Source organism: Leopardus geoffroyi, chromosome A3 (assembly GCF_018350155.1).
Source record: "Leopardus geoffroyi isolate Oge1 chromosome A3, O.geoffroyi_Oge1_pat1.0, whole genome shotgun sequence".
NCBI lineage: Eukaryota > Metazoa > Chordata > Mammalia > Carnivora > Felidae > Leopardus > Leopardus geoffroyi.
Genome location: NC_059336.1, coordinates 127,927,649 through 127,951,371, shown reverse-complemented (window position 1 = coordinate 127,951,371; position 23,723 = coordinate 127,927,649). Strand labels below are relative to the sequence as shown.

At 47.8% G+C, this 23,723-nt stretch overlaps 1 long non-coding RNA gene across 3 annotated transcripts; it reads left to right on the top strand.

Moving 5' to 3' along the window:
- The first annotated feature begins 541 nt into the window (after nucleotides 1–541).
- On the top strand, nucleotides 542–10,568 carry LOC123581537. 3 transcript variants are annotated; one of them, XR_006703793.1, is made up of 4 exons: nucleotides 543–848; nucleotides 2,205–2,627; nucleotides 3,738–4,731; nucleotides 6,347–10,568. It is a non-coding gene; the product is annotated as an uncharacterized LOC123581537 (long non-coding RNA). The 3 variants fall into 3 exon arrangements; XR_006703794.1 differs by having other exon boundaries at nucleotides 547–848; nucleotides 4,649–4,731; XR_006703792.1 differs by having other exon boundaries at nucleotides 542–848; nucleotides 2,205–4,731.
- Nucleotides 10,569–23,723: the final 13,155 nt, after the last annotated feature.

Here is a 23,723-nt window from a genome sequence, read left to right as displayed (position 1 = left end):
AGTCACTAAGTGGCATAGCATGAGAAAAAAATTTAAATATGAGTCATATCAGTGAATCCTGAAGGAATACTACGCTTGGATAAGAGCTAACATGTTAACACCCAAACCATTTCTCAGTATGAACTACTAAGACTAATTTAAGCCTGTGATTTTCAAAAAATAGAAAATAAAGCCTAGAAGACAAAGACCCCATCGCAGGCAAGAAATACAGATGGAGGCACACATGCATGCCTGTGTACACGCGCTCACGTGCACACGCACACGTGCACACGTGAGCACATGCACACACCCCCATGCGCACACGTGCACGCTCTTTTCTCTCCCCGCGGGAGTTAGGACCTTCTAAACCACTGCACATGGCTTCAAACCCATTTCTTTGGCTGCATGTATTTGTAGTCAGCCCTTGCTGGGTTTATCTCCTTGGCAAAGGCGTGTGGCGATTAAAATGGCATTGACAATCCTCCCCCACCCCCGACCTGCTCTTGGATAATAGGAATTCAGGTTAAGGGAAGATTATGCTAATGGAGGAGAAGATCTCAGAGTGGGAAGGGCTTTTTGAAGGCAGCTTGTTCAATTCTCCCACTGACACATCTCTCTGTCTGTAATACCTTGCCTAATGGTCTTTTCTTGATCATCTCCAGTAACGAGAAACTTGTAACCTCCAGAGGCAGCATTTTTATCTTTACACGTGCCGTTAAAAGGCCTTTAAATGTAACCCTGATGTGGCTCTGTGTACCTCCCAGTGTGTTCACCAGCTGCGCACCCTACGCTTTGTACGACGTGGAGCACAAATCTAACCGCTGTCATACGGAAGAGGAGTTTGATATCTCGCATGTTTAACAGGACAGGTAAGAAAGAGATCTATTTAATGTCACAGACAGTTGTCACTTCCCTAGCTAAAGATGCTTGCATTCCTTAAGCGGGTCTTTACAAAGAGCAAGGCTGTTAAGTGAAAGCTTTAAAAATAATTCCATTACCCACTTTACAAAGACAGAGTGACAGCCGATCATTAGAAGAAGAAAGTCTTCACGGATGATGCACAACTTGCAAAAGATGTGATTTCACCCATTATAAAAGGAGACGTCCGATCACTTCCCACCAAGATGAGTCGTGTTTGCTTGTGGCCTCTATCACTGCTGTTAGGTTTACAGATGAGTTTTGCTGCAAGTCCCCTTCAAACTTTTAAAGGAGGTCTGTGGACACAGAGAATTTGGTTTTCTTGAAATGCCTGAAAGGTTAGCTACCTTTGACTGCCTATAAAGAGACACTCAGAAGGTTCAGGAACATGGACGAGCCATCTGTACTTCCGGGCACAACGCACCTGCCACTTTCCGCCCGATGGGTAAATCTGAGATGCATAAGCAACGTCCACAGGCTACAGAGCTGGGAGGTCGTTAGTCGTCACCTTCTGTTTGCTTATCGTAGATAGGAAGACTGAGGCCCAGGAGGGGCAATCAGACATCCAGAGGCATTCAGGAAGTCAGGTGCAGAGAAAATACTATAAACAGGGGCGTGGCTCCCTGGTCCAGAGAGTTTTGTTTTTCTCTATCCTTTACTCTTCTGTTACAAGCTGTGCTTCTTTATTATTGTTATTTTTTTTTAATGTTTATTTATTTTTGACAGAGAGAGGGAGACAGAGCATGAGCGGGGGAGGGGCAGAGAGAGAGGGAGACACAGAATCCGAAGCAGGCTCCAGGCTTTGAGATCTCAGCGCAGAGCCCCACACGAGGCTGGAACTCACACAACCGGAGATCATGACCTGAGGGGAAGTCAGAGGCTCAACCGACTGAGCCTCCCAGGCATCCCCTGGCTGTGTTTCTTTATATCCTGGCCCCAGCCCTGGCTAATACCGTCTTCCCGACCTCTCCCCCTTGCTCGTGCTCCAGCCATGTGACCCCTTATTATTCCTGAAACACACCAAGAAAACTCTTTTCTCAGGGCCTTTACACTTTCCCTGAGTGCACCAAGCATGGTCTTCTTCCTCATAGCTGCATGGTCCATTCTCACTTCATCTAGGTGGCTGGCCATATGTCACCTTCTCAGGAAGGACTTCCCTGATCGTTTTATATACAATAGCCCTCTCTGCAACTATCTATCTCTTTCTCCTGATTTATTTTTCTTCTTAGCATTTACCAGTATCCTGACGTACTAGGTTGGTCCTGCTATATTATGAATGTAAATGTATAAATCTCTCCCCGATAAAGGTCTGTCCTCAGAAGGTGAAGACTTCATGAATTTGTCCACTACTGTATCCCCAGCATTTCATGGGTGCAAATAAATATTTCTGAAGGCCTAATTAAATGAAACCTTTGAAAGCGTCCGACGCTTTGTAGGAGGTGAATCGATGGAGAGTTCTGATGGCACAACATCTGCCCTTCTATTTCCGGGAACCCAGAACCTCATCCTACCAAAGATGATGTGGTTCCCTTGCTCTGCCCTCCTTTTCAATGCATAGCTTCCCTCAAATATTCACTGACCCCACGCACTCAGCAAATGTTTGTTAGATGAAGTGACAGATACAATAACAGATTCAAAAGGCACATTTTGGAATAGAAGAACACAGCAGACTGGACACCAGGAGACCCGGAATGCTAGTCCTTTCTCCGCCGCCAGCTACATCAGCTTAGGTGAGTCTCTGATGTGATCTCCACCTTCAGTTAATCACCAAATAATCAATCAAAGGGTAAAACAGATTAATTCTAAGAGACCTTCCAACTCTGACATCCTAGAATATCATAAAATATTCTCTTATTTTCTTCTTGCAACTGGCCGGCGTTAATTGATTTTAGAAATGCCATTGCATTTGCAGACCTGCGGGAAATTCGTTCTTTACCACAGCCATGGCCAAGGTCCTTTCAAGTAGCCACCATCCCAGGCCACAATTAGACCCCATTTATCCACGAGCCCATTTCCCGGCAATCTGACTCACTCAGGACCTTTTGATCCCAAACCCATCAAAAGAGTCCCCTGGGTATCCACATAAGCGGTCAGAAAGCCCCAGGATTAAAGATTATGTGCATAGCTTCTCATGCCCTCTTTCAAAGCCTTATATAGAGTCTAGATTCTCGTTTTCCATCAATTACTCAAGGGTACTGTTTCCTCTGTTGGAACCTGTCTTCCCTGTCTATTCTTTCTAGTGAACCCCATTTATTTTTCAAGCTTATCTCAAATTTTTACTGCTCTAAACAGCCCCTATAACCTCCTCCCACTGCCCACAGAGCTTGTTGTCACTCTGTCACGTGCATGCTTTCATTACAGTGTTTGCCTCTGTGTATTACTGTCATGCGTGTGGGGGGTTGAAGCTTGTTGATGTTGCTGTTATGTTTTATTTAGTCTATTCCCTAGGATGGAGCTTGGTGTCGAGTAGGTGTGCAGGCAGTGTTTTCTGGAGACTTCTAGTGATCTATTTTCCTGGACCTTAGTAAAAGAAACATAGTACCCTAGTAGGGAAAGCCTTGCAAAGGCCTTCAGGGGAGACGGATACATGATGAGCCCTAAGCAAAATCCAGGTGACATTGTATGACACTGAGGGAGGAGACAGAAAGCCTTAAAACCCGATACAGAACTGTGATACTGTTCAGGATGCTAATGGGTCTTTAGAGTGACATCTCTGAGTGATTTTGAAATTACATAGTTCCGTATGGCAGATGGGAATTCAGAATTTCTGGAAATGTCAAATACATCTCAGAAAGATGTCTATTAAAAAGAACTAAATATATTTGTTTGGTGTTCGACAGGCTCGACTTCAGTTATCTGGAAAAAGCCAAGGTGCCAGAGGAATGGGATGTAAACTCCAGTCATCAACTGACTTGATTTGGTTTGATTCAGTGTTATCATGTGCCCAGCATTGTACACATGTACAATAAAGAACCAGAGACGTGCTCTCCAGGGAGGGAACAGATAAAGCTGAAACAGCTAATATGGGCAGCACAATGTTCACACCCAACTGACTGACCCAGATTAGGAGGATTATAGTCCTTAGCAGATAGAGGGGACGTGAGGCATCCTGTTAGCCTGGAAGATATGGGGAAGACAGGTGGGACTTGGGCCAACCCTTATAGACTAAGACGATATCAAGATTAGTGAAGAAGAAGATAAGTTCTCTAGCTGATGGAGACCACTCCGGGAAAGGCCCTGGGGTGGGACCGGCAAGAGGAAATGAGATCATAGAGTTTGGAGTAGTGAGTAGGATAATGTATTGCCTGGTATGTCAGATAACGGGGACTGGTGACCCTTGGGCAGAAGTACTTGCTTCTAGATGTTGTGGCCAAGACAAGGAAACAAATGGACTGTTGCGTGAATGGGTCAATTACCTAGCCTAGTTGCTATTGCATAGTCAAGTCACAAATAGTTTGGTGGTATTGGTATGGAGAAAGGCCCCCAATGTCTAGAACGCCTCCAGTGGCCTTCCGTGCCATTCACTGCCTCCATAAATGGCTTCAAGGTCCTGTATTATCTCCTGCTACTGTCCCCTATACTTCTACTCCCCCACTCTGGCCTCCACACAGCCGAGCGCCCTGCCACCTCAGGGCCTTTGTACTTGCTGACATCCTTCTTTCCAAAATACCTACATAATTTGGTTCTTCTTCCCCTTCTTCTTCTTCTTCTTCTTTTGTTTTCTAATATTGCTCAAACGTGACCTCATCAGAACACTCTTCTGAGCACTCAATGCAAAACAGCACCTGTGTGGAACACTCTGTCTTTCTTATGCTGATTCATTTTTTCTTCCTGGTAGGTATCATCAGCTAATACCTTATATACGTATTTGTTTATCTGTTCACTGTCTTCCTCAACCTTTGGAGTGTTAGTTCTTGAAGTGCTGAAATTCTGCTTCGTATCACTATATTCCTAGTGCTTAGAAGAGTGGCTGGCACAGGAAAGTGCTCAATAAATGTTTCCGAAATAAATGAATGGCGCATCTATAGGAGGCCTTAGGCAGCCATGGAAGTGCATTTATAGTTGTGTCATATTTTTCTAAATGATTTCCAAAATCATCAGCAGATTTTCCAAAGGACCCATGACAAATAATTTTAAAGAACAATAGAGAACACAAGTAGGTATCAGAAAACCTGCGATCTCATCCTAGCTATTGGGTTTCACTACCTGAGCCTCAATTGATTTCATCTTTAAAATGAGAATAATAATACCTGTTTCATTTCTAGTGCATTTGCAAAAGCCAAAATTGTGGAGGTCTCCATGTGCATATTGCTGTGGTCAAATAATGACCAAGATCGCCATCTCTCCAGGCTCCAGGAACTTGCAGTTCATTCAAACAACACATGGGCGAGAGGTGGTAAATGTTATCAGCTGTGAGTTGCTAATGAGATCTAGTGTGAACAGTCTGGCTCAAGGTCACCCAACCACAAAGAGGGGCTCTACGAAGGGACCTTCCTCCTTCCTCGCCATCCCTGCCCCACCCCTCCATATTTCAGTGGATGTTTCCAGGGCCCCAAATAAGACTAAGCATGCCTTTACCACTATTACCCAGTATTTAAATTTATTTATTTATTTTTGAGAGAGAGAGAGACAGAGACAGAGACAGAGAGAAAGCAGGGCGGAGAGAGAGGGAAACAGGGAATCTCAAGCAGGGTCTGCGCTGTCAGCTCAGAGCCCGACATGGGGCTCGAACTCATGAACTGTGAGATCCTGACCTGAGCGGAAATCAAGAGTCTGATGCTTAGTCGACTGAGCCATACAGGTGCCCCACTATTACCCAGCATTTAACTGAACCTTTGCAAAGAGTGTTTACATGCCTAGAACACATGTGACAATTTGTCCTTTTATCCTACCTTATAGGGTTGTTATAATAACTAAATGAGATAATGCCTGTACAGTTCCAGAAATATAATAATAATTATTATTGTTAGCACAAACCTGCTAAACTTTTACTAATGCTGAAGATGGCACATAGGTGGTAACAGAAAGAATTTGGAGGTATAGAAGGAAAAAGGGAGAAGGAGATGATTATATATATATCATCTTTCTCTATATGGTCTGTTTCATCTACAAAGCTATATCCACTTTGCATATTTAATTGGTTAGCTGTTCACTGAACCTGTTTAGAAATCATGGAGGTGCTGCGTGAGACACAGACCCTGACTTTCAGCTAAGCTGTAAAAAGACTGATCTCGATGTGGGTATAAGACGGATCCAAACAGGGATAGGCTGAAGGCAGGGACACGAAGCAGGAGCTGGCTGTAGTCGTTCAGGCGAGAAATTGTAGGGAACTGAAAGAAAATGGTCACAGTAGGGATGGCAAAGCAGGGAAAAACACAAGGCATATTTGGAAGAAGCATGTGATAGAGGTTTGAGGCATGTTCATTCCTTAACCATTGCATTCATTCAGGTCCTTGTACTGCACCCTTGTTGCCAGGCTGTGCAAAACGTAATGGAAATAGAAGGACACGAGCATCAGAATACGTTGCTTCTGTTTTGTCTGCCAGGAACCAGACTTAGGACTAGGAAGCCCATACACATCGTGTGTTTAGTGGTTAGGAGGCCCCGTAAATAGGTACTGCCGTTCCCACTTCGCAGTTATGGAAATCGGAGCTCAAAGAAGGCAACAACTTGCTCAAGCCACACAGCTAGGATGAGCTGGGGTTAAAATCCAGGTGCGTGGAGTGTGAGCCTGGCTCCTTCTGATGTAGCAGAGATGACTAGGTTGTGGCTCATGTGATGGAAGGGCTCAGAGTCTAGCAGCTGGAGGTGGGAGACAGATATGGTAGAAGATTACAACAGACACACCCAGAGCCTCCGGGAATGGAACAGAGTCAAAGGAGAAGAAAAATCCCAAGATGTGTAAGCTGGTGACTCTGAAGAATTTTGCTTGCTTCCAACTCTGTGACAAGGTGTGGAAACCATCTGGGAAGTGCTCTGGGCTGTGCCTCCAAGGGTTGTGGCTGAATCCTTGCTGTTCCATACTGCCTACGGGACCATGGGCAGTTGACTTTGCCTCAATGGGCCTGGGTTTTCTCACCTGCCAGGAACATTGGACCCCGTGTTCCCCAAAGTCCCTTCCGTCTCCATGCTGATGGTGGCAGGCAGACAAAATGAATTCCAGTGGGTTGGCCAACCACGAGAAGTCGATAGCAGGGAGACTCAGCTGGCCTTCCTTGGCACTTCCTTTTCTCCCCATGCGAAGCTTCTTCTCTTGCTTTCCAGTTCAACCCTAACGTGTGAGACACAGAATCCCAAGGCTGGAGTTGTGGGAGAAAGACTGTGAGGAAATCTCAAGGGGAAACCAGATGGGGAGCCTGGACCAGGCTTTCTTCCCGGGGGCCCGTGACATCACTCACAATTCTGTGGAGTTTGGGGAACAGAGTGCCCTATCCACTTTATCTGAAGACAGAAAGGCAAAGTGGGAGACCACAGGATCCCCATGGATAAAGGACACAGGCTGGCCCCCCACTCTCGGCACTGGGAATGGGGGATGAAGGGCCAGGACATGGGTATGAGGTAGAAATGGATGTGGGGGAACTACACACTTCTTCAAGTTCACACTCTAGATCTTTCAGCCAGTGCTCCACGTGGCCGAATGGGAAAGCTGAACACCTGACTATCGCCGGAGGCGGAGCTAGTATACAGGTCTGGGCAAAAGCAAATTGGGGCAGAGAATGGACTTCTGTTCAGGCAGGACTTTCAAAGGGTTTGGTGCCCACACTGATGGTTTCTGTTGGCAAAGACAGCGTCTGTTCAGTTGAAACTGAACTTCTCCATAAACCCTGTTTCCTCCTACCCGCTTTCCCCATCTCTTTCCTCACCCTTTCCTGAACAATATTAAGAAATAGTATGTGTTTTAATACAATTTCCAGTGAAAATACATTATGCCCTTGACAGTGGTGTTCTTAAGCCAGCTTATGAGCCGATTGTTAAATTTTCAGAAATCGTGCGAGCTGATTGTTCAACATAGCCATTATTTAAAAATTAAACTATAAAACTTAATTAAATAAGTTATGATGAAAACAACAGTAATAAATGCTCAAAGTCATCACTTCCTAATTATTGGACTGTCTCTTACTATTTTCTGTGCTCTTGAGTTTACTTACATCCATCACATCTGTATGATGAAAAATACTGTATAATGGGGGTCACATATCTTTGTAATTCCATGTTCAGCAAAATTATCTTGGTAGCTCTAAAGTAGTCATGGTTGGGAGCATTTATACCATGGAAATCAGCAAACGTCACAAATCAAGCCTCGATTTATTAATTTGTTGATTGCCTAGACATAAAAGAGTGGTGGATAAAATGTTAATAATGCAAGTTAAACTAAAAAATGTGCCATGTCTATAGCTGTTCCATTGTGAATAACCCACAAAAACACGGAGGAATATTATTTTCATTTTCAAAAACTGATCTGAGTCAGCAAAGAAGCTGCTCATGTCATTGATAAACAAGCGACATGCCAACACACATCTCCATCCTTTCACTTCCATCTTACTTGTTAACTAAAATGAAAATATCAGGGCACCTGGGTGGCTCAGATGGTCGAGCATCCGGCTCTGTTTTGACTCAGGTCATGTTCCCAGGGTTGTGGGATCAAATCCCTTGTCGAGCTCCAAACTCAGTGCGGATTTTCTCTCCTCTGCCCCTCCCCTGTGTGCTCTCTCTCTCTCTCTCTCTCTCTAAAATAAAAGAAAAAAATGAAAATATCAACTAACATTCATATCTAAACTGTTGTCCATCAATAGCTATCATAGGTTGGTAACGGATACAGTAATTTGGCAAACGTCAATGAAAGCATTCTGTGAGAACGACTTGGCTGTGTGAAATGTACAATAAGGAACATTATATATTTTCTTATTATTTGTAAATTGTGTACTATAATATTTTACATTGGCAAAATTTATAATCAACTTATGTACGAATGCATATATTCATATATAGGCAACTTGTGTGTGTATGTGTGTGTATATATACACACATATATATTTTATATACATATATTTTTTCCCTAGAGAACTTATTGGCAGATATTTATCAGCATACCACTGATTCTTGTAGTCATCACCTGACTGATTGGAAAATGGACACTCATACACAATGTCACAACGTTTGTAACATTGGGCCCAGATAGCACTGAGCCCAGAGTAGATACTCTAGTTACGTGTCTTGGAGACTATATCAAGATTCCATAATGTCACTAGATTATATGAAAGTGCTCTATTCTTTTCATTTCCAATGTTTCTGTTGACTTCCTAACATAGCCTTGCATTCTTTATCTCCAAATAAAACTTTATGACAGTAGTCTTGGACACAGAGGACTTCTAGCAGGGTAGAACATGGCACGCAGGAGGACCCAGGGAGTACAGCCCGGGAAGGAGGGAGCAGGCTGGGAGCTTTCTCCTTTGAAAACTTGGGTGCCCAGGGAGGGAGAGTCCATGCCAGAACAAGCTGGGGGATGGTTTAAAATATTAGATGCCTGGAAGTTCAGTCACACCCACCTGTTTACCTCTAGCTGAGTATACACTAAGCACTCCATAAATGCAGAGTTCGCAAGAAGTCAACACCAAGTCAATCAACCCAAAGTAGCTACTATTTATGAAGAGTGTGCTCTGTTTATTCAGTGCTTGATGTTCCGTACCCGTTATCTTTCACTTTCGCTAGCCCCCTGCAGCCATTGGTATCATCTGATTCCATTTTATAGATAAGTAACCTGAGGAGCAAGGATGTTAAGTAATTTTTAACAACCAGCTTTTGGCAGATCTGATTGCCTTCCTTTGCGGGGCTCTCCAATCCCAATACCTACCTTCTTGCCCTGTACCAGGGTGAGGGAGGTAGGGAGGTAGTACGTGAGAGCTGGTGCGTGGGAGGGAAAGAGGAGCACACACACCCCGTGGTCTGCACTTGAGTATAAAAATGAAGTACAGAGTCCACGCTACCGGAGGCTCTTCTCAATGCGTCAGAATGACGTAAAGATCCTCCGGAAGGACTGTTTTCCGGGAAGCTTCCCTGGCAGCACAGAAACAAGAGCTATCGGAGAAGCTTATGGGGCCACGACGTGCCTGAGGTTGCCGGGCTGTAAAACGGGGGAGCGTCCAGAAGCCTCCTAAGCAATCCACTGCAGTGTTGGCTGGAAAGTCTAGGCGGGCTTCCTGGTTCGTATCTTTAATGAATTCTCTGAAGGACAAGAATGAGAATAAAAGTAAAAACGGCAAACATTTATGTAGTATTGATCAGGTGCCTGGCACTCAAGATTCACATATCTTAAACTAACTTCATCCTCAAGACACCCTACAACGAAGGTCATACATAGCGACAAGATTGCTGGATGGTTCTGTGACCCGTTCCCTTCTTCCTGGCACAGCTGGGACCGTATTTCTAGTTTTCCCTGGATTAGGTGTCTCACACCGCTCAGCACTGGCCAATGGAAAGCGAATGGCCGGGACATGTGCCTGTTCCAGATCAGGCCACGGGGCTCCCGTGTTCCTCTTCCTCATGGGGTCTTCGGAAACCAAATGTTGCAAACAGCAGAACAACTGTCAGACTGAGGCTTCTGAATGACTGGGACAGAATTCCCTGCGCATCTGAAACTACCCTATTTTGTGAATGAGAAACTTTTCTGTTGAGCTGATGCATGTTTGAGTTTGTTACCATTGCCTGGTCTACTCTAACGAGGTTGTATACTGTCCTCTTCCTCATCAGTATCCCCATTTTACAGATGAGGAAATTGAGGCACAGGTAGCTTGCCCAAGGTCGCACATCTAGACGGTCGTACAGCTGGAATGTAAACCCAGGCAGTCAGCTCCAGAGTTCACGCCCTTCGTCACCACATTAGTACGCCTCCTTCTGGACTGAAAGAAAGTGGTCTCTGAGAAATAGACTGAGTTGGGGGTGGGGGGGGGGGGGAGGCACTGGTCACCAGGTGGGCTCATGCCCCTTCTTTCAGCTTGCCTGGATGGGTAAATTGAATTCTTAGGAGAAGAGGCTTCCCCAAGACCCCCCACAAGGTAGTCAAATAGGTAGGATTAAGGTTCACGTCTCCAGATCCCCCAATCTGTCGGCCGCATCGCTCAGCCTGCCTACGACACGTAGTCTAACAATATGCATCCCTACAAAGCTGCCCAGACTCCAGCAACATAGCTTAGCAAAACCTCCACATTTATAGATGGGGAATGGAGTCTTGGGAAGATGAACTGACCAGGTATTAATGGGGTAGGGCTGGGGTTCAAACTCAGTGAGACTTGGGGCTGTTTATTTAAGGAGCACCCCACGGGCCTAGTGGCACCAGGTGGCAGGGAGTGAGTGAGAGGCTGGGAATCGCCACCCTCTCATTCAAAGTGAGATAATGGGAGTTGTGAACGGGGCTTTGAAAGCAAGTGTACTCACCCTCAGTTATCGGTAATAACAATGTTCACAGCCTCCCCACGGTTTTCTGGCATGTCCACGAGCTTTCCCCGACCTGCAGTCAGTCCCTCCTCTCACCGTCCTCTCTCAGGACACCTGTCTTTGGAGGTCTGTGGGTTTGGCGTATCCAGGGCAGGCCGGTGTCACAGGCAGCAGGTTGCTGCCCGCCGGCACGAGCAGGAGCACGGGAAAGGTCTGCTGAACGTGGAAGTGAGCATGACGGGGTAGACGCCTGCACACCCATTTTGCAGGTGGGCAGCATGAAGGTCACAGGGGTGACCTGCCAAAGCCCCCGGGCTGGCATGGCTTCTTAGCAGTTACCGGTCGTGTCCCTTGCAGCCCAGAATCTGGGGCAATGATCTGCGAATGAGTGACAGCGGAACCTGACCTGGCAAGTGGAACCACCGACGGGGCCTTGCCTGAAGGAGGGCCTCGTGCTCCAGGTCCCCAGAGACGCCCCGGAGGGCTCAGCCCACCTGCTTCCCTGCAGGGGTGGGTGGTAGCGCAGGTGGGCCGGCGCGGCTCGGACTCCCGCACCCCCGGGCTCAACCGCTCCCGCCGAACGCGGGCGCGCAGGGCAGCGGCTCCCCCTTCGGGGAAGCGAGAGGTCCGCCTTGCAGGGGTCCCCGCGGGCGGCCCGCTCGACGCGCCGCCGCCCCCGCCGGTCCTTCCTTTGTCCCGGCCCGCCGTCTGCGGCAGCCGAGAGCCGGCTGCAGGCGGGGCGCGCCAAGGCGCTGCCTGGTGCACCAGCACCATCTAGGGGTGGTCCGGGTCTCTGGGGTGGCACCCAGAAGGGGGGAAGAGCGCTCTCTGAGCATCCCGGGGGGGGGGGGGTCACCTCCAAGGCTTGGGCAAGTCGCCTCTCCGGCCCTGTCCTTGGTTTACCGCATTCCCGTAGAGGGGACACTCCTACCGACCCCGTCAGCTGTCACGTACTCTCATGCCATTGTACTCCCAGATCGTGTTGGATCATTTCAACAGCCACTGGCACGTAAGGAGAGACGCCGAGGCTCTGAGAGGTTAAGTAACTTGTCCCAGAGGGCACGGCAGGGTGAGGGAGCACCTAGAATCCAAGCCAGGTGCTTTTGTGCCCCACACCCGTGCTGTCGTACCGCCTGGCTGCGGGCAGTTTCTGTAGATATAAAAGCCCACGGGAAAGCTTATCTTGCGCCTTGTCCTCCACGGGCTACCTCCTGTGTGATCTTGGCCAAGCCACCTAACCCCTCTGAGACTCAACTGTGTCACTGACCCTCAGGGACCATCCGCAGCCCTTCCTTTGCCCCTGCCCACAGGGGCGCATCTGCCTGCCACGGGAAGGTTCCTAAGTCAAAATGCCCTCCGAACGGGAAAATCAGATGTTGTGAGTCATGTGAGGATCAAGAAGGAAGTCTCTCTGGAAAAAAAAAAAAAAAAAAAAAGCTAGCTCCATAAATACATGAATTACATTCCCACACACACAGGGCTCCAGAGCCGTCCAGCCGGAGGCAAACCTTTAGACCCTGGCTTGGAGGTCTGCAGCCTGTGTCATTATCTCCATTTTACAGCTGAGAAAATCAAGGCGCAAAGAGCTACAGACGTTTTCTCAGAGCTGCTGTCAGAGGTGAGCCAAGACTGAGGTCATTGCCTGCTGCCCGCTCAGGTCCTGTCTCCCGGGAGGGGGGGGGGGCGCCCCTCCGAGGATTCTCAGAAGGGCTGAAAGCACAGGCTCCCCTGAGGCCCCCGCTGGAGGGTGGAACCCAGAGGACACTCTGCGTCAGGAAGGAGGACGTGGGAGAGTCTGGTCTGGGAGAGAGAAGACCGAGAGGAGCACGAAGGCTGGCTCTAAATAGCGGGAGGATTGACACATGGATGAGTAAGCAGAGGAGCGAGGCCGAGAAGGGATACACGGGGCGGGGGAGGGCGGGGGATGGGTGAAGGTTGTAGCAAAAGGAGGCGCCGAAGCAGAGACGGAGGAAGCCCTGCCACCGAGCGATCTGTGCGGTAACCTTCTTCCCAGAGCTGTCTGGAGCCCAGGCCATCTCCCTGAGGCCACAGCCCGCTGTTCCTGAGCTCCTGGGGCATTCTCACCTTATTCTTAAAAGTAACCTGACAATAAGCTTGCGATTGCCAAGAGCAGGTGCACGACTTCAGAAAGCATCTTTGTCCTCTGTCCTGAGAGGGCAGGTGTGCGGTGACGTGCAACGTAGCCCAAGCCACCCTGGGAACTGCTGGGCCTGTCATTTGTGTAGGCTCCCCCGACTCTCGTCGGCTCTGCGTAGGACCGCCATCACGTCAGGGAAGCAGTGAGTTTCCGTCTTATCACCCAAGGGCCTAACTGATGCAGGCACCGCCATCCGTCCTTTCATGGAGCCACGGCCTGAGAGTGACTCTTGTTCCCTGGGACCGGGATCTCCCGACTATTTCCCTCATTCTCTGCCCCACAGCCCCCACTCCCACCCCAGCACGATGCCAGTTAAGAGAGAATTTTCTGGAAGCACTGTTGAAGTGATAGCACTCGAACCCCTCCCTGGCATCTGTTGTCACTCCAGCGGCTTCCTGCCACTGACACAGCCTGAGGATTTGCCAGACCTGGGTGGTGCGCTGGCAGATTCCTCCGCCCCCCCACCCCCCATACAGGCACGTTGCACTAACCCCGCCACCCACGTGGCTGATAGGAACTAGCTTGCCAGCTTGGGAATGGGCACGGTCAAGTCTTTCTAATTTTCCCGGTCAATGTCCAAGCCCCACTTGCCCAGCTTAGCAGGAAGGTTTTCAACCCCTTTGAAGGCCAACCCCTACCCCATCTCCAGTTGTCTACCAGCCTATGAAGGATCTTTAGGGCTTAGTCAGACTGAAGGGATAGGTCCTGCTAACACATGCGAGATGAAGAGACAGCTGGAGTATGGTAGGTTCAGAGTTCACTGCGGTGGAAACTGGTTCTGGACACGCTGATGAGTCCCTGGCCACTGGTTCTATGGTGCCCTTATTGGCCTCTGTCCTGCTCTGGCCCCCACACTCCCAAGGTTATAGCTCATGGAGTTTCTACTCACATACTCAGCCAGTGTAAATAAATGCCATCATCTCCTGGGCCACCAAAGCTGGGTCTGCAGGGACTTCCATCCATCCTCAGCCAAGATCTCACCTTTCCATCATAAGGCACCTAGCTTTGAGCCTGGCCCACCCAGACCCTTCTGCCTTCCTGCCAGTGGGCTGCATAGGTGCTCTCTCATTCTTCCAGAGAAGATCCAATAGCAGAACATCTCAAAAGAGGAGTTAAAACCCAGCTCCTTTCCAGAAGGTTCCTTGCCCCTCCTGCTTTCCTTTTAATCAACTCTCCTAACCAAGACATGTTATCATATATCAGAAGACATTAGCTTTGTTGCACAAGGCCAGGAAAAACCTTATCACTCCTTTCTATCTGGGATACAGACTAATGTTGCTAATTTGTAAACAAGGGGCTGGGGTCCAGATGGTTGAGATGTCTTGCTCAGGAGCACTTGCTTGACGGTGGAGCCAGAACTAGGATCTAGATCTTGTTAACAGGGAGGTGTTTATTCCAGCTGCCTCTCCTGGCCAGGAGTGAAGTGCTAAGAAGGTTGTCCACCTTACAGACGGAGGCTGCTTTTCGACTCTTTCAGTGGAGGAAACGGTGACATTTTAGTACGACTTCAAAGAAGTTGAGACCTCTGGGCCCTGGCTCAGCAAGAACCCAGCTTGCCTCCCACCCAACACCCCCTTGCCTTTTGACCACAGATTACAGCAAGGGGAAGTGGACTCAGGTGTCAGAAAAACTTAAATTAAATCCTGACCGTTTATCTTACCGCTCATGTGATCTTAGCCATGATTCTTCAAACCAGAGTGCCATCTCCAGTTTCCAGAAGCTAATAAATGTCTCTGCTTCTTGGCCCTTGCTCCTTGATGTTAGCTGCATCGTCCGATGCAATTTTAGTGTCTATATTTAGGCCTGGGATTTGGATCGAACCCTCAAGGTGCCTTCCTCTAGGTATGAAACTCGGGTTGGCATTGTTCCTGTCTGATTTTCACTGGGAACCGAGGTCTCTTCGTCCTGGCTGCCAGTACATGGACCAGACCTTCATTAATTTCCAGTTCCAAAGAGGCATATGAGAGTTTCCCTGTGGAATAACCCCTTTGGTCCACACTTAGGATGATTGCTCAGCCAAAAATGACCGCCCATGGCTGCAGTAGCTGCTGCCGATCTTTGGGGCCTTCTAGACTGTGATTTCCCTGGAGACTCTGCCCAGGTGCGGCTGAAGGCAGCTCCAGGATGCTTGCTCAGTGCTAGCTCATCCACCAGTCACAAAACATGTTATTGTGCACACTTGCATCAGAACAGGGATTGAGCCTATGCACAAGGGAGGCAATAAAGAGATCGAAGGCAAATTAAAAGGCAGAACCGCACTTGGACTTGAAGAGGGAAAGCAGAGTGGAGGAAAGAAGTGAATGGAAACCAGTGATTATTCATAACTGAGCGACATTGTAACTTATTTTTTTAACTTTGCCCTGCAAGGTATCTGCGTAAGTAAGAGGCTTTTAAAAACGTTATAGTTAGCTAATCAAAAATATTCCACTTTTTTTTTTAAATTTTTTTTAATGTTTATTCATTTTTGAGACAGAGAGAGACAGAGCATGAATGGGGGAGGGGCAGAGAGAGAGGGAGACACAGAATCGGAAACAGGCTCCAGGCTCTGAGCCATCAGCCCAGAGCCTGACGCGGGGCTCGAACTCACAAACCGCGAGATCGTGACCTGAGGTGAAGTCGGACACTCAACCGACTGAGCCACCCAGGCGCCCCAAAAATATTCCACTTTTTAAAAGGAAAGGCAAGTAATCAGTTCTTTTGTTCTGATCTGAATCTCAGCTTGAAGCGTGAACCTTGACGTCTATAAGCATAGCAGCCAATCAAGGTTGGTGGACTCTTCTGGACGTTGCACTAGCAACGATAAGCCCCTAAGTTCATTGCGTAACTGTTGCTAGCTTGTTTATTAAACATCTTCTAATATGATTTTTTAATGGGGATGGAAGGCCGACTGCACTGTATATGCAATACCCTGGGCAGGGCCCGTCCCACTCTGGGGTATGAGGAATCAAAGAATAATTAGCAAAACCACTTACTGAGCCGATGTTCATGCTCCTTTGGGGAAGGGGCATCTTTCCTTAATTCAAGTAGAACATTTGATGTCTTGATCCTAAGTGTCAGTATCGGAAAGTCTTGGCTGAGCCTTGGTCCCTCTTGAGCAAGGCAGGATGTGTGAACTTCAAATACACATGTGCCCTGTCATCTTAGTCCCTCTATTCATTGTCCAGAAATGAGTTTAATGAAGACAGAATGTCTCCTGTAAACAAATCATTATCCCTGATCAAGGAAGTGTAAACAGAACCGGGCCTGGGAAGCAGGCTCTTTGTCTCTCCCTACCACAGACATGTGAAACGCCTGGGCTCTGGGGATTTACCGGAGTCTGGAGTCAATAATGGAACTTCCTGGAGCATAGGGGGAAGACCCAAAAGGCAGACACACAGAGCTCCAACAGTGTCTTCAACATCAAATCTTATTCTAAAAAATTGAAAAGATGGAATTAAAGCAAGAATCGGTGAACTTTATTTAAAAAAAATTCAAATGACCTTCAATGTTTAAAATGCTGATATAAAGGGGATGGAAATATATCACAAAGCATTTTTTACAAGACTACTTTGAATGATAGAACCTAGAGTGAGACCGAATATACTTAATCTCACTAAAATCAACATTTACTTTCTCCATGCTCCTGGATAAATCATTAGAGCCTCTTGATTCTTCATTTATAATACATACTTCATCTTCTTTGTATTTTAATATGTACTCTAGGAACTTTGTTTCGTTTGTTTTGTTTTGTGATGAAGATAAAGCTGCTTAGATAATTGTGAAGGACGGCGTAAATATGAGGGGTTATATTTATACAATGCCCAGCACACTGGTCCTTAATAAGTGGTTGCTCTTGTAATTTTTATTCTAATTATCGTGATCACCATCCTTCTTACCATTTAATTACCCCTGTGCAAAGTGAAGGATATAAGCATGTTCGAATTAATAATGTAATAATGGATGCCTCTTATTGATTGTGAAACTATATGCCAAGTCCGTATACATACAAATTTTGCATGCGAATTAACGTTTTAGCGATCCCCAGAACACGGAGAGGACGGCATTGTGATCATCACTTTACTGAGGCTCAGAGAAGTCAGGCATCTTTTTTTTTTTTTTTTTCCAAGTTGCCCAAGTGATTGTCATTGTGTAGCCAAGGTTAGGAGGCGTCGTTCCAGAAGTCCCCTGGTCATCAAAATGGCTTGTTAAAATGGATCTAGCTCGTGTTCTTCAGAAAAGGAAGCAGGAGAAAAAAACCCACCACCTGCTTTCTACAGGGCTGCTGTGGCAAGGAATAACTCTAGGACACTGGTGCCCCCAATGGGTGAGGGGTTCTGCACTGGATCTTTTCATTACATCGCACTCACACCCAACCACTCAAGTCCCCTGATCACCCCTGCTCAAGATGAGTCTGCCGGCCATGCTGGGAGGTCTAGATACTTTTGAAAAGAGGAGGCTCGGATGTGACAGGCAGGTTATATTTCTTTAACTCACTGCCGGGTCCGGTCTGTGTCACTTCCAAACTCTGGGCCTCTGTGTCTTTTGTAAAATGCAGATCCTAGCTCCTGTCTCACTAGGGTGCTGTGAGGTTCAAAGCAGACCATGTGGATGGAGCCCCTCTGTGGTCTGTAATGGATAAAGTGCCTATCCCCACGAAGGCGGTGGCTGAGTGAGGGAGGAGGGAGACTGCTTTGCAACGCGTCAGAGGGAGGGAGGCAGAGGGGACAGACTGAGGAGCCCAGGAGAAGCTGAGCTAACCTGGGTGGGCTTTCCTGAGATTCGCCCCTAATCCCCCTACCTGTGAGAACCCCATGGTTTCCCAGTTCCTCCAGATGGAGTCTGACCACATCAGAGCCTCCCTCTAGTGGTTTCGCTGCTAGGCAGCCAGACTTCGCGATCCCACACTGCCATCTGAATTCCTTACAGGTATTGGCCTCGCTTATAATTCCATCCAGGGGATCAGAATCCCCACTTTATCCCCTCTGCTGATTCCCTTTCTGTGAACTGGAAAAAGCACCAACATACGAAATCTACCAGCTCTCTATTTTCTTCTTCTCCTCTCCCCCACCCCCTCCAATCCCCTTCCTCCTCCTCCCCCCCCCCCCTTTCAAAAACAGGTCTTCTTGTCCCACACCACAGCTAGGGGCATAACTCACAGTTTCTGTTCTTTCAGCTTCTGTATCCCTCAAAATGGCAAGTTAAGGTCAAAGTGAGATGCCTGCGGGTATGTCTTTCAGAACCAGCATCTAGATCCCCCAGGTCTGGTGCATCGGTTCATTGATTCCTTCCTTCCTTCCTTCCTTCATTCATTGAATTTGTTGAATGAACATGCAGTTCCAGGAATATGGCAGCATTTGTTGAATGGGCACTTGCCTGGAGTCAAAGGACAGACAATTGGGAAGCCGAAGGGATCCTATGATACCTCAGCCCTCCCACCGTTCCCATCCTGTTCCACTTCCTAAATCCTCTTAGTTTCCTTCTTTTCTCTTGCTCGCCTCCCAGGCTGGTCTCAACAAAGAAGTCAGTGTGTCCTTTTTAAAATGCAACTTATAATAAGTCACTCCTCGTTCAAAACTCAACAATGACTCACCATTTCACTCAAAGTGGAAACCCAGATCCTTACTATGACCTATAAAACTGCCAGATCTTCCTCTGCCCGACTCACTCCTACTTAGCTTTCTGGCTTCTGTCTTCACATTCCCCTACTCTGGCCACCAGGCTTCTCACCCTCCTCCAACACAACAGGCACTCCTGTGCATGGGCTGTGAGGCTTCCCTGCTCTTCTCTCTCCTCTTTGCTCATTTCTTGCATCCTAATCCAGGGTTCTTGGCTGCCCAGCCCATTTAAGAATGCTGAATTCCCAGCAGCCCCAGCACAGGAGACAATGGAGCGGTCTGGAGGTTCAACACGTTAAGAAACACTAGTCTGTTCATTAAGGATTTCCTAGTCTGCTTCTACCTGAAGCCAAACATCTGGATGGAATATGCAAAAGCCAGACCACATAGTTGGGTGTTCTTCACATGTGAGTATTTGCCAGCAAAACGCAGACCATCTGGTGACTGCCGCTGTTTCATTCTGTATCCTTAAGTTCAGGTTCAGTGACTTTAAATTCAACAAACATTTGTTTACACCAACCCTTTGCTGGACCCTGTGCCGGTGGCAGGGGATCTAGAGAGGAATGATTCCCACCGTGGACGAACTGGCAGGCCAGGAATGGGTGCCAAGGTCACAGTTGATTTTCTCCAAGGCAAAAAGTGCCACATGAAGGTTCCAGATCTGAATCAAGGGGCTGATTAAGCGGGTGGGGGGTGGGGTTCATAGACAACCAGTGAATTGGAACTTTGGAAGCTGCAGCCTGTCAAGGCAATGAGAGAACTTCGTAGAGCTCAGTTGTTTAATCTGTAGAATGGGGGAGACATCCTTGGGTTGCCCAAGGCTAGAGTGGACAGCGAGGAGAAGAATATGAGGTCCGTGGTGTAGGGGCACTGCCATCTTTATCTGCAAATGGGGGCTGTGAGCATGTAATGTAATGTAATAAAAATTCTTCCCCATGTTTGAAAGTATAGGTTAAACTATGGACCAGCCAAATATAGGAGTTTTACCTCTTTTGAAAGTAGCTCCTCCTCCTCTCTTTACTGCGTAAACATTTACTCACTTGAGACACAGATGCTTTGCTCCACCCTCCTGGAGAAGCCTTCTCTGACTGCGAGTACGTGAGCCACTTTTAACTGTCCACGGCCACCCCTCGCCTGACTAAGCTCTGCCACAGTTCCTGTCCCCCCGTGTTCTCATCGTCTGAGTCCGGGACTCATACAGACCAGATGGAAGGGAATACACGCCCTCCTCCCTGGACACTTCAGAGCTCACTGACTTTCACACTCCAGTGTGGTGCCTTCTCCACACACTCTACAGGGAGCAAGTCCTGAAGGGACCATGAGGAGCGGACATAAGGACGCTGGATGGCTGGGGTGGGGGATGATGGCGAAAATGGACGTTGCCTGGAGGCAAATAGTGCCCAGCCCTTTGCCTTTTTTTTCAGCTGGGGACACAGAAGACATTTCCTGACATGCACAATTCTGCCATAAGTGGCTATGTCATGAGGCTGGAGTCAGAAAGCTTGGGAGGGCTCCCTCTCCCTTCTTGCTCCCCTCCTATTCATTCTACATGGCTTTATGTTTTTCCTTTCTCTTGTGTCCTTTTTCCTTTTTCCTCATTTACCTTTATCCTGCCTTTCTTTTCCTTTTCCTTTCCACCTACCCATCTAATTCCCATGACTTAGGAAGGTTGGGGATCCCGCAACTGAGGAGGGACTAGGTAGGCAGAAGGGGAAGCCCTACTGAGTTGACTGTGGGCTCAGCCTACCTCGCCCGATTTCATGCTCATCATCACTCTGTCGGCAGATTTTTCTTGTTCCTCCTTTGCAGATGAGAAATCTGGGGCTGGAGAGATCAAAGGGTGTTTCCAAAATCACACATCTAGGAAGACGTCACCAGGCCACTCTTGGAGCGCCAACTACACACTAGGTCCTGCGCAAGCCCTGGAGGGTGAAGATAAACATGGCATTTTCTGTCAAGCTCTCCTACTCCGGCAGCGGCCGAGGGCCTGTGATTCTGCTGTGATTCTTCGTAACATGCTGCTTGGCATGATCAAATCACAGGTTGGGCAGAAACATACAAAATAAAAGTGGGTGGCAGTTACAGATGAAGCAAGAATGGGAAAATGTTGGTGCCTGTTGAAGTTGAGTGATGGGTATCTCGACATTTATTGTACTGCTTTGTTATGCCTGGTTAATGTTTGAAAACGCCATGTTAAGTGGCTCCTAATTATGTCTTCTCAAAACAGACAACCACCCCACCCCCAGCCCCAGAGAATCCCTTCTGAGAAATTAAGACTCCTAAGTACAGACACCTTCCCAAAACAGATTTGTCCCTGTAAGCCCTTGTTCTTGCATAGGGTTGTCTGGGTAAAAATGGCCCTAGTTTGGAAAGGAGGAGCCAAATCACAGGAACAACATATAGCCCAGCTGTCTATGGGCACAGGCAGGGCAATCACATGGACTGAGAAGCCTCTGTCCAACTGGGACATCATGGAGTGCATTATCCTCTGTTTATAAGCCTTCTGTGATACACGCACTATTTATCACGATTGTTTAGAAGACACTAGAAAAAATTATGATCCTCCCAGACCCATGAACCTTTGTTCTTTTGTCTTACAGGAAACCATTCTCTTCAACATCAGAGTCACCATTTCTGAGAAGGCAATAGAATAATCAATTTCCTACAATGTTGCTTTGCACAGGAAAGAGCTTGATTGAAAACCAAAGCCACTGATTGTATCTCCCATCTACTCTGAGCCTCTGAGGAGGCTTTTCGTCCTGGTTCTTTGAGATCTTGGCCACGATGGCTTGTTGGCAGATGGGTCCATCTCTATATTGGGCGTGGTAAAAGGCAGGGTCCTGAGTTAATGGCACATCTCTTCCCACCCCAGAAGTGACCATGGAACAATCTCAGATAGCCACTCCTCTGGTTCTTTCTGGATTTAGAAACTTGTGTGAGCTGCGGACGTGCTGCTTCTCCTGCATGTATAATCTGGATCCCGAGTGTGACCAAAACCCGGCTCTGCTGGTGGGTGAAATCTGTTAGGCTGTGGGGAACGTGGGGTGATTGTACCAATCTGTCAGTTCAGTGTTTTTCCCTGAGTACATTCTACATGCTGAGGCTTGTGCGAGGAGCCTGGGAGAAACAGAGGGGAACGTGATTGTGTCCTTTCATGTGGGAGCCGGGGAGACAAACAACGTAATTTAAACTGAACGTATTCCAAAGCAAGATTCTCTCATTTTACCCCAAAACTCACACCTATTTCTGTGAATGATCCCATTCACCCCCCCACCCCCTGCCCCCATCACTCTTACCAGAGACATGGGATTCATCCTAGATTGTTTCCTCCTTCCCACCCTCCCACACCCCATATCACATCCTAAATCTTCTAGATTATTCTTCTGCTCCTCCTTTCCCATCTCATGAGCTCTACCCCGTTGGCTGTCTTGCATGACCTCCCTCCCGAGTTTCTCAGGCCACCCCTTCCCAGATGACAGATCATTGACAGGTTTACTTTTGAAAACCTGTCAATGGCTTTCCATCTCCTTTCAGGTCAAGCCTGTCAATCATCTGAAAACCAGGTGCTTCCCAAGATGCTGACTCACAAGACATTTCCCATCCAGTTTCCCACCGTTTTCCTCTGGGAGTCCCCCAGCCAGTTTTTTTTTTTTTTTTCTCCTTCTGGGATTCCATTCCATTTTCCTGATGACACCCCTTCTCCCTGACTTATATTCTGTCTGACACATATCTCCCCCTATTTAAATTTTTTTTTCAATGTTTATTTATTTTTGGGACAGAGAGAGACAGAGCATGAACGGGGGAGGGGCAGAGAGAGAGGGAGACACAGAATCGGAAACAGGCTCCAGGCTCTGAGCCATCAGCCCAGAGCCTGACGCGGGGCTCGAACTCCCGGACCGCGAGATCGTGACCTGGCTGAAGTCGGACGTCTAACCGACTGCGCCACCCAGGTGTCCCTAAATTTTTTTTTCAATGTTTATTTATTTTTGGGACAGAGAGAGACAGAGCATGAACGGGGGAGGGGCAGAGAGAGAGGGAGACACAGAATCGGAAACAGGCTCCAGGCTCTGAGCCATCAGCCCAGAGCCTGACGCGGGGCTCGAACTCCCGGACCGCGAGATCGTGACCTGGCTGAAGTCGGACGTCCAACCGACTGCGCCACCCAGGCGCCCCGTATCTCCCCCTATTTAAATGCTACCCATGCTTCCCACTTACTCAAATGCCACCTCCTACATGAAGCCTGGCCTGATCTCCCAGTCTGAAGTCACTTTTCATCTCCAAATCTCTCAGAGAAGCATTGTGGCTAGACCAATTCTTGAGATACAACAGGCTTGGACTTGAAATTTGATTACGCCACTAAATAACCAGGTGTTATTAGGGAGTCAAATTCTCCAAGCCCCAGTCTTTCTGCCAATGAAATGGGACCAATCGTTCCTCATATTTTTGTTGTGAGGACGAGAAACTACGGTCTTAGCACAATGCCCATAGCACATGTTTGCTAAAGGGGGGGTATCCTTAACATCAGTCATGGCCATTATTATGCTCTGTCTTTAAGTTGTGTGGGCATTGGCCAAAACTCCCACACTCTGAAGCGAAGTGGGTGAGGGTGATGGGTGAGGGCTGCACTTACCGTACGGTGGGGG